Genomic DNA, 23154 nt, shown 5'->3' with positions numbered 1-23154 from the left:
TTAGTAAACAAATCCTTGTCCCATATACCCCCATATTTTTGCGAACTGTTGCTTCTATGTTGTATCTCTGCAAGGCTGTTTGTTGTGCTGTCTCTTTAAAAAAAAAAAGACTTGGCTCTGCTGATTTGTAAAGTTCCAGGTTTTAAGCCCCACTGGTTGTAAGAACTTGCAAAACCCAGCCCCTCTGGGTTTCAAAGCCAAATGTTATGGGGATTTGTCTTCCTTCTGTGGGATCCTAGTGTGAGAGTCTGTTTCTATCCCATATCTGGGCCCACAGAGTTTTCTCTACAAGTCTTCAGGTCATTTTTGGGTCATTTACACTGTTGTGGGTGTCATCTAATATTCATAGGGAGAGGTGAGCTTAGGGTCCTCCTACTCCATCATCTTCCCTGGAAGTCCTCTTTCTTCTTAGGTCTAGGTGGTCATCCATGCACTGATGCATTGGTATTCATCCTCTCTTTGTGTGTCCTCTGCGGAGGATGAATTGTCCTTCCTAGCTGAGGTCCAGGACTCCACCTCTTGGCCTAAAATTTTCATTTTCTAATGATTTTTCTGGGATATATAAAACAATTGATTTTCAAATATTGATTTTAAATCAAGAAATCTTGCTAAACCTTTTTGTTAACACTAATATTTTAGCTCTAGCTTCTTTTAAGTTTCTATACGTATAATTATCAGCTGCAGATAATCACAGTTTTACTTATTTCTTTTACCAATTCTTACCATTTTATTTTTCTTGCCTTATTCTGCTGGCTAGGACTAGCATTAAAATGCAGAACAGAAAAGGTGATTATCTGGACTTCATAGAAATATCTCTAAAATAAAGAAAGGTTTTTTGTGTATGTGTGGAGAAATCATGTATGATCTTAAGTCACAGGAAAAAAAAATATATATTTCTTTTCTTGGCAAACCTAGCTTCATGTGACAGCTGTTACTGTCTGACCAGTGATAATAAAATCTGTGTATATCCCTTCTTCTGCCATCTATTTTTGTGCTCCTTCAGATATGTTAAGGAAGGAGAAAGCAGCTTTGCAGGAGGACATATGTTCACTAAACTGTGGCCAATCAATTTGGATAATCTCTAGCGTAAATTTTCACCTTAGGCAGACAAGTTTTCCGCCACTAAGCAAGCTCAGCTTTCTGTAGAAATAACCCAGTATGCTCAAAGTTCACAGAAGTCTAGTAGACATTTCTAATTTTTAAACAACATAAAATCAGTTTTTTAAAATGGGGAATACTACTCATAAGTAAAACTACATGTTATAAAGAGGTTATTGATTAGCTAGTTATATATATATATATACCCACATATGCATATATATATAACTAGCTAATCTATCTATCATCTATCTATCTACACACACACTCTGACAATTAACTGCTTAAAAAAATACAAAATGCATTCAACTAATAAGCCTTTTATTCTCCTGAATAAAACTTGGTTTTATTTTCCCTAACTAGTTCAACTTTTAAAATGATTTTTTAAAAAGTATGGTAAATCTGATCAGATGAAGTAGTTGGGAATAAGTACTGTAAATTTTGAGAGGACTATGGGAGTTTTATTACTGTTTTATTATTTCTCTTTGCCCTCCTCTTTTGACTGTTACCTTGTTTACCCAAATGCAATCCTTTTCCAACAAGGGAATCTTCAAGTGGAAACATGTTTACTATTGCAGAGATGGCAAATTACCTGCCCAGGAAAGTTTTCGAGCCTCTCCTGTACCCTTGTCAGATACGAACTGATCATGATAGCCTTTCCTGATGAATAGTAACAGAGTTGGAAATTATTTTTCATCTGGTACTCCAAGTGATCAATCGAAATTGGCATTGGAGATGGAACCCATAATATGATAGCATAAAACAGAACATAACTCTTGAAGTCGAGGTAACTTTTTGCCTGTAAGATAAGAACTTGTTTCTTCCATACGGGTCTGGCCTGTTGCCTCTAGACCATTATGCCTAAAAAGTACAGACTATTTATTTTGAACCACTAGAATCCTGAGATCAGTAAATTCAAGCTGTATTAATGATCACGTACACTGAACTGTATTACTATATGTGTTCTGGAAAAGGCGAAATATAGAAGCTTTCTAAATTTTGAGGGAGAAGCTAATGCAATTCTGGTGTACATTGGTTTTTATCACACTGCTTTCTACATTGTTCAACAATTCTCAGTGAAAGATATCCAAGGGATATTAGAATAACAAGTCAACAGAATGTGTTCATCTTCCATGCAACTGGAAGCAGGTGTCTCACTGTCTGATTCAATGCTAAGTGGGGCAGAAGGAGGGATTGGAAAAATCGTTAGTCTTGGACCTCAAAGAAATTTCTAATGGCTGCAATGAGAAATGTAAAAAGCCGTAATTATTTCTGAATACTTTGCCTTTAAGATGATGTTTGGATAAATAATTAGCTTGTAACGGCCTTGATAATTTCTGACATCTGTTACCTCAAATCTGCTGATTTTACTTTTAAAAATAGCAAAGAATATTCTTGAAACATTGCAAAATTGAAAGCAGAGATATTCCAAGTACTGACTTGGAAGGAAACTTGTATATCTTTCCCTGGATTTTAAAATGCAATGATTTATCATAATCAGAAAAAGGAGCTAAAACGGAATATGCAGTGGTTAGCGATTGCCTATAAAATATATATATTTTTCCATTGTATTTCATATTTGAGAGAAAAAACATAACATGGTGCCTGCCAGGGATCATGGAAAAAACAGCTATAACATCAGGGAGTTTCTCTATAGTAAGAACGGAGCTATCAAGATAATTAATTAATAATTAAACCTACGTTTTTCATCCATAAGAAGGAAATGTAAAAATTTTGATTTTTTAAATTGAGAGTTTTAAAAGATAATTTTAAATGCTTTATAAGGAATCACGACATGCCTATTATCTCTGATCAGTGAGGAAGAAGTCAGGGTATGGCACATCTAAGCAAAACATAACTGATCCTTGCCTTTGGAACACAGACTGACACTTACTTTGTCCAAAGTCTTTTTAAATTAACCATACTTCACTGAGTAAGGCTTCGGGGTCAAACCTACATAGGTAGTACCATGAGGCTTGGAGACTGGTTACCTACAGTTCTGAAAGCAATCAAAAGATCGGCTGCTATGCATTTTAACATGAACAAATTTATTGTACACGTTGGTTTAATACTAACTTAATGCACTTTATATTTACCATGTAGTGCACACATCTTGAAATAACTAAATGGAATGACTGTTATTCCTTGAGAATGTTGTAAGAAAGCCTTTATAAATCATAGCTTTGGAATATTCTTAGTTTATATCATATGCCCATCAAAAATCATAAAGTAAACTACAGTACTGTTTGGATTAGCTGTGCAAGTTACATTAGTTAATGCTTTCAAAGTACTCTTTTTTGTCCCTTCAGGGTTGCACTCGTACTGATAAATTAAGCTTGTTCTGAATCAAACATATAAGAATAGATTATACTAAAACCAATAACTTTTTTTTTTTTTAAAGATTTTATTTATTTATTCGACAGAGATAGAGACAGCCAGCGAGAGAGGGAACACAAGCAGGGGGAGTGGGAGAGGAAGAAGCAGGCTCATAGCGGAAGAGCCTGATGTGGGGCTCGATCCCATAACGCCGGGATCACGCCCTGAGCCGAAGGCAGACGCTTAACCGCTGTGCCACCCAGGCGCCCCTAAAACCAATAACTTTTAAAACATTATAATTGCCCACTACAATTGCATTCCAAATACAAAAAGGCAATGTCATGAACGTTTGGAATGCTAAATGAATTGCATCAATCAGATACATCAGATTTTATGGAAAGCTTTCAATAAATGGCAATGTTGCAATAGCATAAAAAGAGTGCAAAAAGAAAAGTACAGTGTGTCTATCACACATATTTTTATTTTGAGGATTTTCGTTTGGCAAGAACAATGGGTACTATTTAAATTAAAAACAACATATAAAACTCTTAAATTAACCATGTATGTGTCCTTCAAGATTGTTTTTGCTCCCAGACTCATACAAGTGTTCTTATGCACTGTTTTGTGACATTTGTTATCATACAAATACTGAAACATTTTCAGGGGACCCATTTTTGGAAGCTATTTGCTCCTCCACAGGGTGTCCACCAGGTAAACTGGACACTTAATGTTACAGAATGCAAGTCAGATGATTAAGCTGTTCCATAGAACTAATGGTTGATATTTAAATATGACCTTTTCCTTGAAAATTAGTACAAATGGTGATGACAATAATGATGATAATATAATTAAGTCAAATGATAGCCTTGATATTTTTACTATTTTTTTCAGTAAACTTAACATGTGAAGCAGTTTCTAAGAAATTTGTATGTGTTTGCCTTCTTACTATCTTATGGTTTAATTTTTTATCACTAGTTACCTCAATCCTCAACATTTTTCATTTGTGGTGTGCCTGAACTATTTCCAGTTCTGCTGTTTCTAACACTGCCTTAGAACCTGAAAGCCTCTAGTTTCGGCCACTTCCAAAACATAGTGGTTTATCTCTATTTGTTTTATCAGAGAGAATAGTATTGACCTTCAGTCGTTAAGTTGAATTTTTTTATCCAGTTCATTAAAAGGAAAGAATCCCAGGGGCCTCTGGGCGGCTCACCAGCTCTTGATTTTGGCTCAGGTCATGATCTCAGGGCTGTGAGTTCTAGCCCCATGTCAAGCCTGCTTAAGATTTTCTTTCTCTCCCTCTGTCCCTTCTTTCTCTCTCTTTCTCTCTCTCTCTCTCTTTCCCCCACCTCGAAAAAAAAGGAAAGAATCCCACTTATGGCTTCCTACACAGTGACAGAACTTATAAAAATCTTTCCTTATTTGGAAATATTTTCAATTTTTAAATTTGTGATATTTCTGTTTTTCCCAGCTTTACTAAAGGACATTACAGAGCCTTCATGACTTCTGTTTTCTTATACAAATTGCTTCTAGTGCAGCTGTTCTTATAGAAACCTAATCTCTTGGGATGCCTGGGTGGCACAGCGGTTGAGCTCCTGCCTTTGGCTCAGGGTGTGATCCCGGCGTTGTGGGATCGAGCCCCACATCAGGCTCCTCCACTGTGGGCCTGCTTCTTCCTCTCCCACTCCCCCTGCTTGTGTTCCCTCTCTTGCTGGCTGTCTCTATCTCTGTCGAATAAATAAATAAAATCTTTAAAAAAAAAAAAAAAGAAACCTAATCTCTTGCATTCCAATAGTTTAAAAATAAATTTTACCTGACAGAATAAAGTACTTCAGTTTAAATATACGGTGTGGCTTTTCATACTTTCTCCCTGTACTGTGGTACTCATACTTTAAATTTGTGTTAAAGTAGCATTCATTTCGTTGGAGGTAGATCCACAAGATTCTAGGTATTTATGTTTTCCTATCCTATTTTCAGAAAGCTTACCTGCCAGGGCATTCACACTTTTAGAAATATACTAAATGTTTATCAAGAATATCTAAAGATTTCACAGCCATATTGGCAACATGCTATTAGAGTTTTACATTTTTAATCACATAATAATATGAATAATACCCTGGCCAGAAAAATATGATCTGGGTTTCGGAAAAGTTTCCAAATTTGTTAAATAGCAGCCTGACATATTAGAAGGAGCATAAGATTTGGAGTTAGATAGACTTCTATCTTCACTTTACCTCTTATAGCTAAGTACCAAACACTAGCAAATCAAAGAATTTTCTGAACCTTGATTTTCTGGTTTATAAAATAGGAATAATAGTGCTGACAGAAATATTGTGATGATGCCTTCAATTAAATAAATACCTATTAATCTTTATTACATTCCAGACATTATGTTAGTAGCTAAGAATGTGTTACATATGTCTTGCCTAGAACAAATTTTGGTACAAAACCCATCATTAACTACATTGAAGAGGGCTGAAATGTTATGTGCCAAGCATTTGAAATTTCCTAGAGTTCAAATTTCCAAGCAATCCTAATAAGTATTTTCATCCCCACTTTAGAGATGAGGAAATGGAGGTTCAAGTAAGACAAGAAATTTGTCAGTGGTCACAAATCTTGGTAAAGGGCAGAGTAAGGATTTGAGCCTATGTTGTTTCTTTGATTCTTAAAACACAACAATGAGGTTGGGAGTTCAGTAATCATTGTGTGTCCTTAGTATTTGACATTTGGAAATCTGATTGGCACTTTTCAGGTTTTCCATAAATCCTTTTTGGCAGCTAGCATTTTAGCAACACTCCGAGCTACTCCAGATGTTCATATCTACCCTGGATATATAGAGTTAGGTAATCATGTTGTTTATAGAAAATGCCATAGTTTACAGATTAAACTGGCACCAGGCATTGCAAAGAGCCTGGTGAATTTCTTGGTTTAAAGGGAGATACAAAAACAAAAACAAAACAAAACAAAATAAGGGGTAATATATTAAATTGGTGTTTTCCCAAGAGTATTTATTCTCAATAACTCATGTCTTAAGAAATGTTCAACGAAAATAAATTAAAAAAGCAAATAAACAAAAATACAAACAGAACATTACCTGACAGAATAAAGTACTTCAGTTGAAATATATAGTGTGGTTTTTCATACTTTTCCCTGTACTGTGGTACTTATATTCTAAATTTGTGTTACAGTAGCATTCACTTAATTGGAGGTAGATCCTTCTAGGTATTTATGTTTTCCTATCTTATTTTCAGAAAGCTTACCTGCCAGGGCATTCACACATTTAGAAATTACTAACAGAACAAAATGATTAACCGGTTACATAAATTTTGGACAAGACGCATACTGCACCATCCTCCTGGAGGCTCAGAATTGCACATTAGTGTATTAAGACTCTGAGGCAATCTATAGTTAAAAAAAAAAAAAAAACCTCTAGATTTTTTTTTAAACCCAGACTTTCCAAGACTAATTTGACCATGGAACCCTGTGTGTGTGTTAAAAAATCTATACCGAGTTATTCTTGTGCTCCTCATCTGTTTTTATTTTCAAAACTATAAACAGACTTCTGGAATGGTGTCAGTGCTAGGAGCTCAGCAAAACTTCTCTCCAAGAGAGACATCTATTAGACTGATCAAAATTAGCAAAGGCAAACTTAAAAATCTCTGGAGCTTGATCAAAGGGCTTACAACCAATTGAGAAGTGTTTCTTCAAAAAAAAATCTACAGAAACTTGGTAAGAGTGGGAGGCTGTGGCATTCAAGATAGGGACTACACGCATGCCCACAAAGCTCTGCATCGTGGAGAAACTGTTTCAGCAAGCTTGTCAGCTGAATGACAGTTCCCATCTCCCTTAGGTCCCTGGAGTGCAAGAGCTATTCTCAGTTATTTCAGCAGCTGGTGAACATCAGCAGATCCCATTTTCCACAGCTTTGTCCTACAGAAGGCACCTATCTAGCGGATGGCAGCAGCCAAGCAGCACTCGTTACCCCACTCCCAGCTTCTGCTCCACAGGGAGTGTCTGGACAGTGCGGTGTTGTGGAAGACCTCCTCTAGTGGTCTTGGCATTAGACTGGAAGCTCTCATCTCTCCCAGGTTCCTGGAATGTAGATTTAATCTGGGGAGATTCATTAGCTGGTGAACATCCTCCCTAGAACTGAGCTGAGGATGAACCATCTGGGTAGCAGCCACGGCCAGCTGGGGGCACCAGTTCCTCTTCCCATCCGCCGGAGCTCCTGCCTGGAGGATGCTAGGGTCATGTCTCAAAAAAAATGGAACACCCCACCCCTGCCAAGCATCCAACTTGAATTAGATCAGATTATGGACTGATATATGCCCTGCCACAGGATACAGTTGAAAACAACAAATAAATCAACTGGCAATAAGTAGAAATTAACAGCTGGGTGTGATAACGATATACATAGGCCAACCATAAACTTCAACAGGGATATCAGGGAAGGAGACAGTAGAAGAGTGTCTGCCTAAATCCATAGTCACCAATGATGGTCAGGAAGACTTGGGTGCATGCCCTAGGCTGCTTGCTCTGAGGAACAACATCAGAGTTTGCACACTGCGGTGGAAACAGACTTCACTGAATTTTTTTATCCATTAAAAGTCATTAAAAAATAAATAAGAAAGAGCAAACAGCAAAAACTAGTCCCAGGAAGGAACCGTTATCATCCAAGTTACTACAATACTAAATGTTCAGTTTTCAATAAAATATGATGAGCCATATAGAGAAGAAGAAACGTGTGAGGCTTAGATAGCTTAAAAAGCAGGCAACAAAAATCTGCCTTTCATGGGAGAAATGTTAGACACAGCTGAAAAGACTTAAAAGTAGTAATTATAAATATGTTCAAATACCTAGATGAAATCCTATTTAAAGAATTAAAGGAAGGCATGATAACAATGTAACATCAAAAAAGACTATAAATAAAGATGTAGAAATTATAAAAAAGAAAGATGGAAATTCTGGAGTTGAAAAGTATAATAAAAAAATTTAAAAGTCACTAGGGGTGTTCAACAGTAGATTAGAGCTTGTAGAGATAGAATCAGTTAATTTGAAGATAAAATGTTAGATATTAGGCATTCTGCAAAACAGAGGGAAATGCAAATCCAAACCACGTCACATCAGTCAGAATAGCCAGTACCAAAAAAAGAAGAAATAACAGGTGTTAGGGAGGATGTGGAGAAAAAGGAACCCTCCTGCAATGTTGGTGGGAACATAAATTGGTGCAGCCACTATGGAAAAGAGTATGGTGATTCTTCAAAAAATTGATAATAGAAATACCATATAATTCAGTAATCCCATTGCCGGGGATTTACTCAAAGAAAACAAAAACACCAATTTATTTATTTATTTGAAGATTCTATTTATTTGACGCAGAGAGAGAGCACAAGCAGGGGGAGTGGCAGTCAGAGGGAGAGAGAGAAGCAGGCTCCCCCCTGAGCAAGCAGCCTGATGCGGGGCTTGAACCCAGGACCCTGGGATCATGACCTGAGCCAAAAGCAAATGCTTAACTGACTGAGCCACCCAGGCACCCCCAAAAACACCAATTTAAAGATATATGCAACCCTATGTTTTCTGCATTATTTAACAATAGCCAAGATATGAAAGCAACCAAAGTGCCTATTGATAGATGAGTGGATAATGAAGACGGTATATATACACAATGTAATATTATCCAGCCATAAGAAAGAATGAAATCTTGCCATTTGTATTATGCTAAGTGAAATAAGTCAGAGAGAGGAAGACAAATACCTTAGAATTTCACTTATATGTGGAATCAAAAAACAAAACAAACAAAAAACAACAATAATGAAAATAGAGACGCATAAATATAGAGGAAGATCTGGTGGTTAACAGGGGTAGGGGGTGGGGAAATGGGTGAAATTCAGGAAGAGGATTTAGAGGTACAAAGTTCCAGTTATAAAATAATAAGTCATGGGGTTGAAAAGTACAGCATAGGGAATATAGTCAATAATATTGTAACAACTTTGTGTGATGACAGATAGTAACTACCCTTATTGTGGTGAACATTTATAATGTTTATAACTGTTGAATCACTATGTTGTAATCTGAAACTTATATACTATTCTTATGTATATACACTAATATATTTCAATTTTTTGGAAAGAGGGCTCTCACATTAATAATCTAAACTTTCACCTTAAGAAACTAAAACAAAGGAGAGCAAATTACCCCAATGTAGGCTGAAGGAAGAGAAGAATAAAGACTAAAACTGAAATTAATGCAATTTGGAGTCCAAAAACAATAGGGAAATCAACAACCCAAAAGTTTGTCCTTTCAAAAGATGAACAAAATTGACAAATTTTAGCTGGACTCAACAAAAGAGAATGAAAGGATGAATGAAGAGACATCACTATTGACACTACAGAACTGAAAAGTTTATAAAGAAATACTATATACAACCATATTCCAATAAATTAGATAAATTAGATAAAACAGAAAAAAAATTCCTGGAAAGACACAAACTACTAATACTGACTCAAGAAAAAGTAGAACATCTTATGAGATGTGTAACAACAACAAAAAAGAAATTTAATGACTAAATAATTTAGTATAAAGAAAAGTCCAAGTCCAGAACCATTTTTTAGTCTAAAACCGAATTTAAGAAGAATTAAAACCAATTATTCACAAACTCTTCCAAAAAAATAGAGGAGGAAATAATTCCCAGCTCATTTTATGAGACTATAAATTACTCTGGAAGCAAAACCAGATATCACAAGCAAACACAAGAAAACCTCACAAGAAAACTACAAACCAATATTCCTATACATATTGATACAAAAATTATCAACAAAGTAACAAGAAAACACAATCGAGCAAAATGAAAAAAGACAGATGAAGCATTTGACAAAATCCAACACCGTTTCATGATAAAAACTACTCACCCAACAGATAGAAAAGAGAACTTACTTACTCTGGTAAAGGCCATCTACAAAAACTCCTCAGTTAATTTCACACTTAATTGTAAAGACTGAATGGTTACTCCAAAGGACAGGAAAAAGCTATGGATGTCTGTTTTTACCAAATATATTAAATCTCGTCCTGGAGGTTCCCGCCACTGCATTTAGGCAATAAAAATAAATAAAAGGTATTTTGATTGGAAAGTAAGGAATAAAACCATATCTATTTGGAGATGACATAATCTGGTGTATGGAAAATCCTAAGGGATCCACTAAAAAAAACCAAACCAACATTAGAATTAATGTGAGTTCAGCAAATTTGCATGATATAAGATCAATATATGCAAAATCAATTGTATTTCTATACATTACCAAGGAACAATCTGAAAATAAAACGAAGAAAATAATTACATATACAATAGCATAATAAGTAACCAGTAATAATAACTTTAACAAAGTGCAAGACTGAAAACCACAAAATTCTGAGGAAGGAATAGAAGACACATGTAAATGGAAGGCTATCCCATGCTCATGGTTTGGAAGACAATGTTGTTAAGATGGCAGGACTCCCCCAAAGTGACCTACATACTTAACACAATTCTTATCAAAATACCTGCTCTATGTTTTTTGGCAGAAATTGATACTAATTTCAAACTCATATTGAAATGCAAAGGACCTAGATTAGTCAAAACATCTTAAGAGATCAAAAAGAAAAAAAATAGAAACTTTTAGAGACTCACAATTCCAATTTTAAAACAACAAAGTATGATAGTGGCATAAGTAATCAACAGAGTGTTATACTGGCGTAAGTATAGATATGTAGGTCAACATCACAGAATTGAGAATCTCAGAAATAAACCCTTACATTTAAGGTCAATTATTTCCAACAGGGTGTCATGACATTTCAAAGAAGAAATAATATTCTTTTTAACAAATAGTACTGGGAAAACTGGGTATCCATGAGTGAAAGAATGAAGCTGGAGTCTTTCCTCATACAATAAGAAAATAACTAAAAATAATTATAGAATTAGATGTAAGTGCTAAAACTATAAAACTCACAGAAGAAAATATAGGAGTAAACCTTCATGATCTTGGGTTAGGCAATAATTTCTTAGATATGACACAAGAATCACAAGGCACAAAAAACAGATAAATTGTACTGTATTAAATGAAAGTCATCTGTGCTATAAACAATACCACTAAGAAGGTGAAAATACAAGTCACAGAAGGCAAAAAAAAAAAAAAAAAAGAATTCAAAGCACATATCTGATAAAGGATTTCAACTCAGAATACATACAAAATGCTTACAATTCAATAATGAAAAGATAAATAGCCTAATTTTATTTATTTGTTTATTTATTTATTTATTTATTTTTCAGTAGGCTCCACACCCAGCATGGAGCCCAACGTGGGGCTTGAACTCACGACCCTGAGATCAAGACCTAAGCCAAAATCCAGAGTAGGACACTTAACTGACTGAGCCACCACAGTGCCCCATAAATAGCCTAATTCTAAAAAAGGCAAATGATCTGATAAACATTTCTCCAAAGAAGAGTAATAAATGGCCAATACGAACCTGAAAAAAATACTTAATAACCTTAGTCATTATAGAAATGCAAATCAAAACCACAATGAGTCTTGATTCACATTCACTAGGATGGTTATAATAAAATAGACACTAACAAGTGTTGATTGGGATGTGGAGAAATTGGAACCTTCATAAGTTGTTAGTGGGACTGTAAAATGGTACAACCACCTTGGAATATAGTCTGATAGTTCCTCAGAATGTTAAACATGGAATTACCATATAACCCAGCAATTTAACTCCTTGGCAGATGAAAACACGACTACACAAAAACTTGTTTGCCAATATTCATAGTATTATTATTCATAATAGCCAAAATGTGAAAACCACCTAAAATGTGATATAACCATATGATGGGATATTAATTGGCAATAAAAATTAATGAAGTACTGATACATGTTACAATGTGGATGAGCCTTGAAAACAATTTACTATATGAAAGAAACAAGTCACAATAGACCAATACTGTATGATTTCATTTATATAAAATAGAATGGATAGTTCTACAGGGACATTAGGTATATCACTGCCTCAGGATGAGAGGGATATGGGGGTAGAATGGGCATTAGATGCTAAATACGGGGTTTCTTTTTGGGGTGATGAGAATGTTCTAAAGTTAGATGGTTAGATGATTAGAGGATAACGGTTGTAGAGCTCTGTGTATATACTTAAAACTGTTGAATTGTACAATTTAAATGAGTGCATTTTATGATATTTAATTATAAAGCTATTTTTAAAAAAACAGCCATTACTATAATCTATAGTTGAAATAATTTTACTAGTCCCCAAATGATCAAATAGTGCATTAATTTGGGGTGTAGGATACACATCAAGTATTGTCATGGAATTCAATTATCTATGGTACATACAGATTTAATGTGCTTTCTATTTAGAAAAAAAGATCAAAGGAGAAAATTAGAAATTCTGAGACATTTGGTTAATCCCTTATTTTACTTTCTCACCACTATTGTGATTTAATCTAAAACATTTCCATTCATTTAAGAAGTTGGCACCATAATTGGATTATCATCCCCTCTACACAGATAGCCAAATTGCTTCTACATGGTTTTCAGTGAAGTACATCTATGATTTCTCCTAGCACAGACATAACTCTTTCTTCCATGTTACGAAAAATAGATAAATTGAGCTACATCAAAATGAAAAATATCTGTGCTCTCAGACAATCTTCATTATTTCAGGAGTTATTCTCCTAGGGGACACGCAAGAACGCCATGATTTCTTTGTTCTTTGATTCTGGGTTTCTCCAGCCATCTGATCTGTTTCTGAATTTAGAACTAGACTTTCTGAGGTTTCTAATGTGCCTGAAATTTTGTAGTTGGAATCCTTCTATTATGATGACCAGTTTTGTTAAGAAATATAATCCTGGGCTCTATAAAAGACCTGCTTCATCAGTATCTGTAGTGGTAGAGCTCAATAATTATATATTTTTAAAAATCCCTATGTAATTATGTTTATTAGTATTTAAGAAGAATTGATTTAGCCTACATATGCCATTTGGGGTTTCTCTGGTGGCTTCTTCAAGAAAAATTGCATAAGATTTTTCATCTAACTAGTTTGGAATCATAGGTAGATCTCCCCAGTAATCTATAACTTATCTTTATGTAGGGGTAGAGTAACATCCTTCCCCCTTTTAACAATTCTAATACATGTTGTTTTATAAATCCACGACTTTTGGTTTGCTAATGAATTTCCGTATTTTCGGTTTACTCCGAAGACATATTTTTTCATTGGTTTACAAAGTTTAATATATTATTGGCACATCATATTCTGAAAGTTTCCCTTTCTTCTAGTAATTGTAGTCTTTTTGTGTGTTTCTCATCTTCAACTGACTCATTTCATCAGCCATTTTCAGTATACAAGAATATGTTCTAATTGTTTTTATTTATTTATTTATTTTTCATTATATTAGTCACTATACAGTATATCCCTGGTTTCTGGTGCAAGGTGCGATGATTCGTTCTAATTGTTTTTAAACTTTTGGTTTTATTTTCATTTGTCCAACAGTGAGAAGTCTCCTTAAATTCCAGTATCCGGAAAGAAGTTGACATTTGGTAGCAATAGAAATATAATAGTATAGTATATGTAAACGTGTACATATAAATAGAGCTATATACGCAATCGTGCATCTTTTTACAGATCTACATATAGTGCCACTTTTCTGTTAATACGTGTTAAAATTTTTTTTTAAATTTAATCCTTGTATATAAATTACAGGAGATAGTTTAAATAATAAAACATATAAACAGTAAGTCATGCCTGATGTCTCTAAAAGGTTAGATGAATCATATGAGACGATAAATTCTACATTATTATCAAGTTGATATTTAAGTAATTTACCTTAAAAACGATGCCACATATATTTATCTGACTCTACAGTTTAGTACACTGTTCTAGTATGAATAGCCTGGTTATGGAGTTAAAAGGACTCCCCTCTTTCCTCCCTTGTCTAATTCTGAATTATAAAAAAAATAATTCCTAGGAGACCTCTCTATATGCAAATGACAGAAGTGATAAAACTTCTCATCTAAATTATTAGCATGATTATCCACCACTTCCTAATTGTTCCCTTCAGGGTTGCATTAAATCTTCCCAGTAGCTTATTGTGGGAATTAAGCTATAGTCTTAAATTGCTTAATCTGAACTGCATCATACTTGAAAGAAAATGTGTGTCCTTGTTAAGATTACTGGTAAAGTTCTCAGTAAAAGATTATGCCCAGCAAATCCTTGCCTAATACTGAGTGTCAACAGAGGCAGAGAAAAGGAACCTAGTATTTCAAGCCCGCCAATGGATGCTACTTATCCTTGGGTGAAGAATTTACAAGTTCTCTTTTTTGGTATCTGCTCTTTCTTATGTTATGACATGTCTAGAAACACGAGAGTCATCAACTGCTATCATTTCCATACTGGCTGAAGCTTATTCGTAGTCTTTCTCTGATCATGTTCTTTGAAGACTTACGCTAGCTCAGTGACAATCTTTAACCTTGGTGAATGCCAAGAACCCAGGTCCGGTGACTTCTGGACAATATCACTACTCTCGTGTCAAAATGGGCCCTCTTCTAGACAAAGTCATGGTAGTTGTTCCTTGTGGGCGTGACTACTGGCACTCCTCATGACATTTTTCCAGCAGTAGTCTAAGCTTTTATATGTCCACGTCTCCTTGGAGCTTTTATAACTATGTAATAGCAGGCTTTTCAGAAGGCTTCTCTAGGTTGTTCTGCTCTACTCTCTCAGACTAACTGGTAACCCTGGTGCGAGTTATGAACTTGTAGCTCTTGCCATAAAATCAGTCAGAGTTCCCCAGGGAAGCATGATTGTGTAACAGTGCAGCATGCCCTTGGCTTCTCTGAACCACTCCAGGCCTTGGAGGGAATGTTCTTCCACTCCCTTCCCACACCTTTGCTCAAGTTATACTCGTCAAGCCTCTCAGGATTATTTCCTGAGGTAGATCATATAAGACCTCCCTCACTGTAGTTCTTACAGCCAGGTAGCTTGGCAAGGTATCCAATTTTTTCTTAGAAATAACCTTGTCTTCCACAGTACACATTAACACAAAGGCAAAAAATGTTAATTTTACAAAACGTAAAATGTCAATTTTACAAAACGTAAAATTTTTTTTTTACAAAAAAAATGTTAATTTTACAAAAAAATTTAATTTAACAGTTCCATTGAGTAAAATAAGCAATGGCACTGCTGAGTGTCCTTCATTATCTCTTGAGGAATTTTTCATATACACTAAACTATACTTTTGGTTTTCAAGTTCAGGCAACAGTAACTAACAGTAACCCCTAATATGTTAAACCTCAGTTATCTGGGATCAACCCAACGAGAATATTAATTTATCTGTGAATAGTTTTTAGATATTTAATTTAGTAGAGAAAAAAATATTCCTGAGATAAACTTGCTTTCTTATTATTTGGCTCAGTTAAAAACAAAGAAGACAAAGAAGCAACAACAAAAACAACTCTCATATTATACTCTGAGATCAGTACTTCTTTTGGGAATTAATATCTTCAAATCAAATCCCAGAAAAGCAATGTTGATATGGATGACTGCCTCAATTATAAGGCAGCATTAAATGTATTCATTAGAATCCTCTTAAATATAGGGAACAAACTGCGGGCTGCTGTAGGGGTAGTGGGTGGGGGATGGGGTAAATAGGTGATGGGCATTAAGGAGGGCACTTGATGTAATGAGCACTGGGTGTTATGTGCAACTGATGAATCACCAAACTCTACCTCTGAAACTAATACTACACTATATGTGAACTAACTTGAATTTAAATAAAATTTTGAGAAAAAAATTAATCTACATTAGAATAAAATTATATCATTGTACCAATAAATAAGTAAATAAATAAATGTATTCATTGGAATCTACTCACTAAGAGGAAAATTTGTTTAAGTAATTTAAAAACAAAGGGTGAAGTATAAATAATTGTGGTTAAACCCACAAATTCTGTTAGATAGAACAATCTAGTCGTTAACACTTGAAGTTCTTGGAGTATGACTCCCTTAAAAATCAGATATAATTTCATCCATCTTATTAGAGGGAAGCATTGGAATTTTCCTTAAATTTTGTGGAGGTATCTTATTTCTGCAATAATAAATAGGAGGAGGTGTGCCATGAGTGGGAGGAGGGGTAAAAAGGAAGGTACAGGTCAAAATATTTTGAGAAGCACATCTCTAAGAGCCCTGACATCTACCTAGGTCAGTGGAGAAATTTTTTAAATTGAAGTAGCAAAATTTCATGATACCAGCTTTGTTTTATAGAGAGTACACTTGCCCTTTCTTTAGATTCCTCTGAAAAAAGTGAATATATTTCGGGAGAGTAGACAGTTGAAATGCTCTATTTCTTTGACCTTTAAAATATTTTCAACAGTGAACAGCTGGCCACTCTGCCCCTTTCCCAGAGGCAGCTTAGGCTGTAAACAGGAGGCAAAGTAGAACTGCAGCCAATCTAATTATGGAATATTGAAAAGGTCAAAGCATTGCCCTAGGCTACAAAATAGTAAGATCTTCATTTAAAAGAATGCCAAATGTCCTAGTCAGTAAATGGAAGAGTAACAGCTTGTATTTCTTATAGAATTAGTATTTGGAAGCTATCTCCCATACATAAATTTCTACCCTACCAAACATGTTAAAATGCTATTAAAAATTGTCCAGAAAAGCAGAAGTAATACGGATTTCAGTAGCATCTTCTCACATTAAGGACAATGTAACTTATGTGTAACATAGTGTGTCAGTTAGGTTTCAATCAGAGATGCAGAATCACTGAGTGTTACAAAATAAGAGATTTATTATAGAGGGTAGTTCTTATGCAATTGTAGAAACTTATAAAAATGTCTATGGAAGGCTGTTGCCTATGTATCTGGTGGTATTCCTGAAGTTGCTGTAATCAGCAGGGTTGATACTTGGGATGAAAGGCTGAATGTTAAAAAGGAGAGAATATGAACAAACTGGAATCCAGAAGATCAAATCGGAATCCATGAAAACAAATTAGAATTTACAAAGACAAACTGCATCCATGTTTGTCCCTAACGCTTCTGTCCTCAACAACACAGGAGACCTGAAGAATGAGTTGATGTCCTTGCCATGGAGCCACATACATGCCTGGATCAGGACTTGCAGAAGTCCAAGGTGGAGATCTAGTGGACATTGGAGAGTTGTCTGACGACTCACAGTCCCGTAGTGACCCCCTCCTACTTTTCAAATATTGTGCAAATTACTCTTGTGGTAAATCCAAATCCAAAACTATACAGGGTTCAAGTTTAACTACGTTGACACAATAACAAAACCATGTCCCATCAATAGAAGCATCTTCTAAGGGGGCTGAGAAGTATATAGGAACTAGGTGCTATATTGTGTAATACGAAAGATTTGGGAGTTGATATGGGTGTCTCTGGTATTATCTAGATTCTGTCTCTCATATGTAGGACAATCAAGAGCTAGATACATTCTATTTGAAAAGGGAATTTCAAAGGTTTTCCATAGGGAAGTTACACTATTGAGTTCATATGAAAAGATATCTCAATGCTGAAGATGGCTGAAAAAAATAAATTGCAAAGTCAAGTTAAATCTACTCATTTTGCCTTCTGCATCCTGTAAGAACCCCTATGATGAATTTTATGCTAATAGATAACCATGGGGTTTGCATGTGATGAGAAATACACTTACCAGAGGAAACAGACATATTTGGAGCAGATTTCCTGAGGGGAAAATCTGAGCTAGCTGATTGGAAATCCCCAGTGCCCAATCAACTTATCATTTAGTTGAATTTCTGAACAGATTTTTTGGATTGAACCTGAAGTGGTCTTTCTAAATCTTTCTTTTAAATAATGTTTTAATTTCAACAAATTGTTCATATTCTACATCCAACTGAGGGAATTTTTTTTTTTTAGGACCGACTCAGTTACCTTATTTCATAAATGGTATTTGTGTCCAATTTAGTAATTAAGCATGCACTTGTCATGATATCAGAGATATCACAAAAAGCCCACATGACCTTAACCCACTGTGTTAGATAACTCCAGCAATAATATGCTCCCTTTGTGGTAAGTACCATGGGAATGGGTTAGAAATGAACGGTCTGGATTGTTTCCCTTGAGTCATTTTCATGTGAATTTAAACTTCCCAATCATGTTCATAAAAAAATAGATCATTGCCCATAGCAACCCAGTGGGTGATCAGTTCATTACAATTAATTACATTGGACTGCAAAGGAATGCTTGAGGAAAGTAAGATGCAGTTGCTTTGATTTCAATGCCCACAGAAACCTTCTGACAACTATTGTTGTAACTATAGTATAGATTTCTTCAGCGAACTCCAGAGAGCCCTTCCCTGTTGCATTAATTCTTCAGCCCCAGACTGACATTACCTAGAGACTTACTTCTGTTTGAGAAATTAATCCTCTTTGTCTGTTACTTGTTCTCTTTATTTCAAATATTTGACCCGGATAAGTAGACCTGTCACAGGCTTGTCCTTCATGCTTAGTATCTCATGACCAGGCTATATAACTTTCAGCCTGCACCATATTATTACTGTATAAAGTAAGTGAAATCACGTTACTCTGGTACAGGTCCTAGAATTGTTCATAGCTTAAGCATGTACACATGTATTCTATAAAGACATATGAGTAAGCTTAACCATGATTTATAACAAGAGGTAATGAATAAACACCCCCCCAAGACATGGGTTATTGTTAGAATACATCTGTGTGTATTCTGAATGCACACACACATGCATATATTCCTATTCTTCCTTTTTCTATATCTTGATTTAGGTTTTAGGTTGCTACTATTTCTGTGTACCACTTTCTCAAGACAGCTAGTTTTGATAACTTGCCTGAGAATACTGACAACTAATGATGAACTTTTAAGAAGAATGAGCATATTTTCTGAAAACTTCTATTTGTTCACCAGTCAAATTCAACATCTCAGTCTTAGAACCATGAGGCCATGGTTAGGGAAGACCCTATTCATTTCACCCAAAGACTGTCTTGACACATACATGAAATTTGTAGGGTTTTAGCTCCCCACGATAAAATTGCGTGTGTGCCTGCATTTTTTACATTCCGTGAATATACTTGAAAGCTCATTTATTTATTTTCATAGTTCCTTTTTTTTAAAGATTTTATTTATTTATTTGACAGAGAGAGAGAGAGAGAGACAGCCAGTGAGAGAGGGAATACAAGCAGGGGGAGTGGGAGCCTGATGCGGGGCTCGATCCCAGGACCCTTGGATCATGCCCTGAGCCGAAGGCAGACGCTTAACGACTGAGCCACCCAGGCACCCCTATTTTTATAGTTTTAACAAAGTAATTCTTAGATCAATTATACTTTTCCTCATTTTGTGCAAAGTGTTTTAATAAGTTATCTTGCCAGATATGAATGGTATTCCTTGGATAAGTCTATATTTTGTTTCATATTTCTTGTTTGAAAACACAAAAGGCATAAGAAATTAAGAAAACAGCAATGAAACAAGTAGTAAAAAATATAAACCGACACCAACTTTTTTGGTCTTACATTTTCAAACATCCCTTTCAGTGCTTTTATTTCTATTTCTTGTTTTTGAAGGTTCAATGCCTCTTCACTTTTCTAGGATCTACATTTCATTACATGGACTCACTGGCCAGTAGCTCTTTGGTATTTACACTTCCATTTACTGACTAATTGAAAAGTATCTACTTTAGGGTTTTTTTTTTTAAGTAATTTATTAGAAATGACCTCTTTCTCATAACTCAAAAGAGTAGTGATAATTTCAGGAATAGGAGTGAAAATTCTTTGGAGACTACCTATTGCAAATTAATCCTTTTACTGAAGCCTAAGAGATGTAGCCAAAAGAATTCTACTTGGTCATTTAGGCTTACTGTAAGAAAGTAATATAGTAGTTGCATAAATCACTTGGGTATTTTTAAAGAAAACTTAGGGAAAAAAGGCAGACTAGGAAGTTCTAAGCTCTTTTCTCCATGGAAATATCAAAAAACAATCAGAAACCAGCTAACTTAACCTTATAGCAGCTCTGGAAATTGGTCAAAGATCTATAGCAACAAAATAAATGCCCAATTAAGAAAAAGTCACACTCAGAATGGTAGGAAGTTTTGTGGCACCTTTAATTGATCTTGCCCCAACCCTCTCCTGGCCCAGGTGGTCTTGGTCTACGGGAGGTAGCAGACCAGTTCCAAATTTCCTCCCTTGAACCTGAGAACACCAAAGAGACATTATTCACAATGTTCTAACCTGCCTGGAAGGTGCCTAAAGGACTGGTTTTTATCTTGCCTAACCTAGATCTCAGGAAAAGTGGTAAGAGTTGCAAGGGGACTAAAGAACCACAGATGTCTGGGACAAGATTTTACTATGTAGACATAAGATAGATCATAAAAGACCCTGAGGAAGAGTTGGAATATAATTTGGGGAAATCATTCAAAGTAGCTATGTATACAGGGGGACTGAGAAAGCTACATGCAGGCCAGAGCAATTCTAGGTAATCCGTGAAAGACGGCTTCACCACAGAGCCTATCTGCAAAGACTAAAAGAGGTGGCTACTCCACAGACACAGAACAAGGATTAATACTTGATCTGCTTTGCTTCATTGGTGAATTCTATCAAATATTTAAAGAAGATATAACACCAATTCTTCTCCAACTCTTCCAAAAATTAAGGAGGAGGGAATCTTCTGAACTTAGTCTATGAGACCAGCATCACTCTCATACCAATACCAGGCAAATACACTACAAGAAAACTACAGACCAATATCCTTTATGAATACTGATGCAAAAATTCTCAAGAAAATACTAGCAAACCAAATTCAGCAGCATATTAAAAGGATTATACATTATAATCAAGAGGAATTATTCCTGTAGGAATATATATATCTGAAATACAGCCACGTGAAGAGCTTCTTGGGTAACTATTAATAATATAAGTGCCTATTAACAAAAGTTGTCTCACTACTCAGAGGATGATGGACCATTACAAGAAAGCAAGTCACAATACCTTTAAACAGAGGGTAAAACAGTGCCTCTCATAAACCGAAATTAATTCTCTAAAATAATCATCAACTTAGAACATAGAACATGGGTCTATGGTGACCTCCCAAGTGAGAAATCAGCGTACAGAATCTTATTAATGAACGTTTTAACATTTATATTAAATGTTACATTAAATACTCAGCCCTGGCTATACAATCAAAGGACAGGTTCATTTATTTTTAGGTTCATTTAATAGTTTTAAATACTGATACTATACTACATCTTATTTTTCATAAATGAAAACGTCTCATCAAGAATAGGCATCTCCCCAATGAGTACCCTGTATTTTATAATACCTACAAAACAACCCTTCATTGTTTCTCATCATTCATTATGCAACATGTGTTTCAAATACCATGTGTTGGGGCGCCTGGGTGGCACAGCGGTTAAGCGTCTGCCTTCGGCTCAGGGCGTGATCCCAGCGTAATGGGATCGAGCCCCACATCAGGCTCCTCCACTATGAGACTGCTTCTTCCTCTCCCACTCCCCCTGCTTGTGTTCCCTCTCTCACTGGCTGTCTCTCCCTCTGTCAAATAAATAAATAAAATCTTAAAAAAAAAAAAAAACAAATACCATGTGTTTACTATCACCAGATAGTAAAGTAGAATTACCCTCTCCCATATTATTATTCACAAAGCAACTTAAACAATGGAGAATGTTACTGACTTTAATCTTAGTCTCATAGAAATCAAGGAGAAAATGAAATGGGATTAAACAATAACTATTGGTTTTTTATGTATCTATATTGTCTGAATAAACATATTATCCAAATGATGTGTTAATTCTTGGTGCTATCATTTAGAGACTATCCTTTCCCCACTGGATGCTCCTGGCTCCCTTATCAAATATCAGTTGACTATGTAAATATTAACTTTAGCTTCTAGAGGCTCAATTTGTATTGAAAACCTTTTAATCCACAATACACAGGTATCAGATTAGAGGTTAATCAAATGTCATAATGCGTATGTTAGGTTTTTTTTTAGTTTTTATTTTCTTAATTTTTTTAATGTTTTTTTATTATATTGTGTTAGTCACCATACAGTACATCCCTGGTTTTTGATGTAAAGTTCGATGATTCATTAGTTGCATATAACACCCAGTGCACCATGCAATATGTGCCCTCCCCACCACCCATCATCAGCCTATCGCATTCCCCCACCCCCGTCCCCCTGAAGCCCTCAGTTTGTTACTCAGAGTCCATAGTCTTTCATGCTTCATTCCCTCTTCTGATTACCCCCCCCTTTCTTTATCCCTTTCTTCCCCTATCGATCTTCCTAGTTCTTCTGTTTCATAGATGAGAGAAATCATATGATAATTATCTTTCTCTGCTCGACTTATTTCACTTAGCATTATCTCCTCCAGTGCCGTCCATGTTGCAGCAAATGTTGAGAATTCGTTCTTTCTGATAGCTGAGTAATATTCCATTGTATATATGGACCACAACTTCTTAATCCAGGCATCTGTTGAAGGGCATCTCAGTTCCTTCCAACATTTAGCTATTGTGGACAATGCTGCTATGAACATTGGGGTGCATATGGCCCTTCTCTTCACTACGGCTGTATCTTTGGGGTAAATACCCAGTAGTGCAATGGCTGGGTCATAGGGTAGCTCAATTTTTAACTTTTTAAGGGACCTCCACACTGTTTTCCAGAGTGGCTGTACCAACCTGCATTCCCAACAATGTAGGAGG

Source organism: Ursus arctos, chromosome X (genome assembly GCF_023065955.2).
Source record: "Ursus arctos isolate Adak ecotype North America chromosome X, UrsArc2.0, whole genome shotgun sequence".
Classification (NCBI taxonomy): Eukaryota; Metazoa; Chordata; class Mammalia; order Carnivora; family Ursidae; genus Ursus; species Ursus arctos.
Note: the sequence above shows the minus strand (reverse complement) of the source record.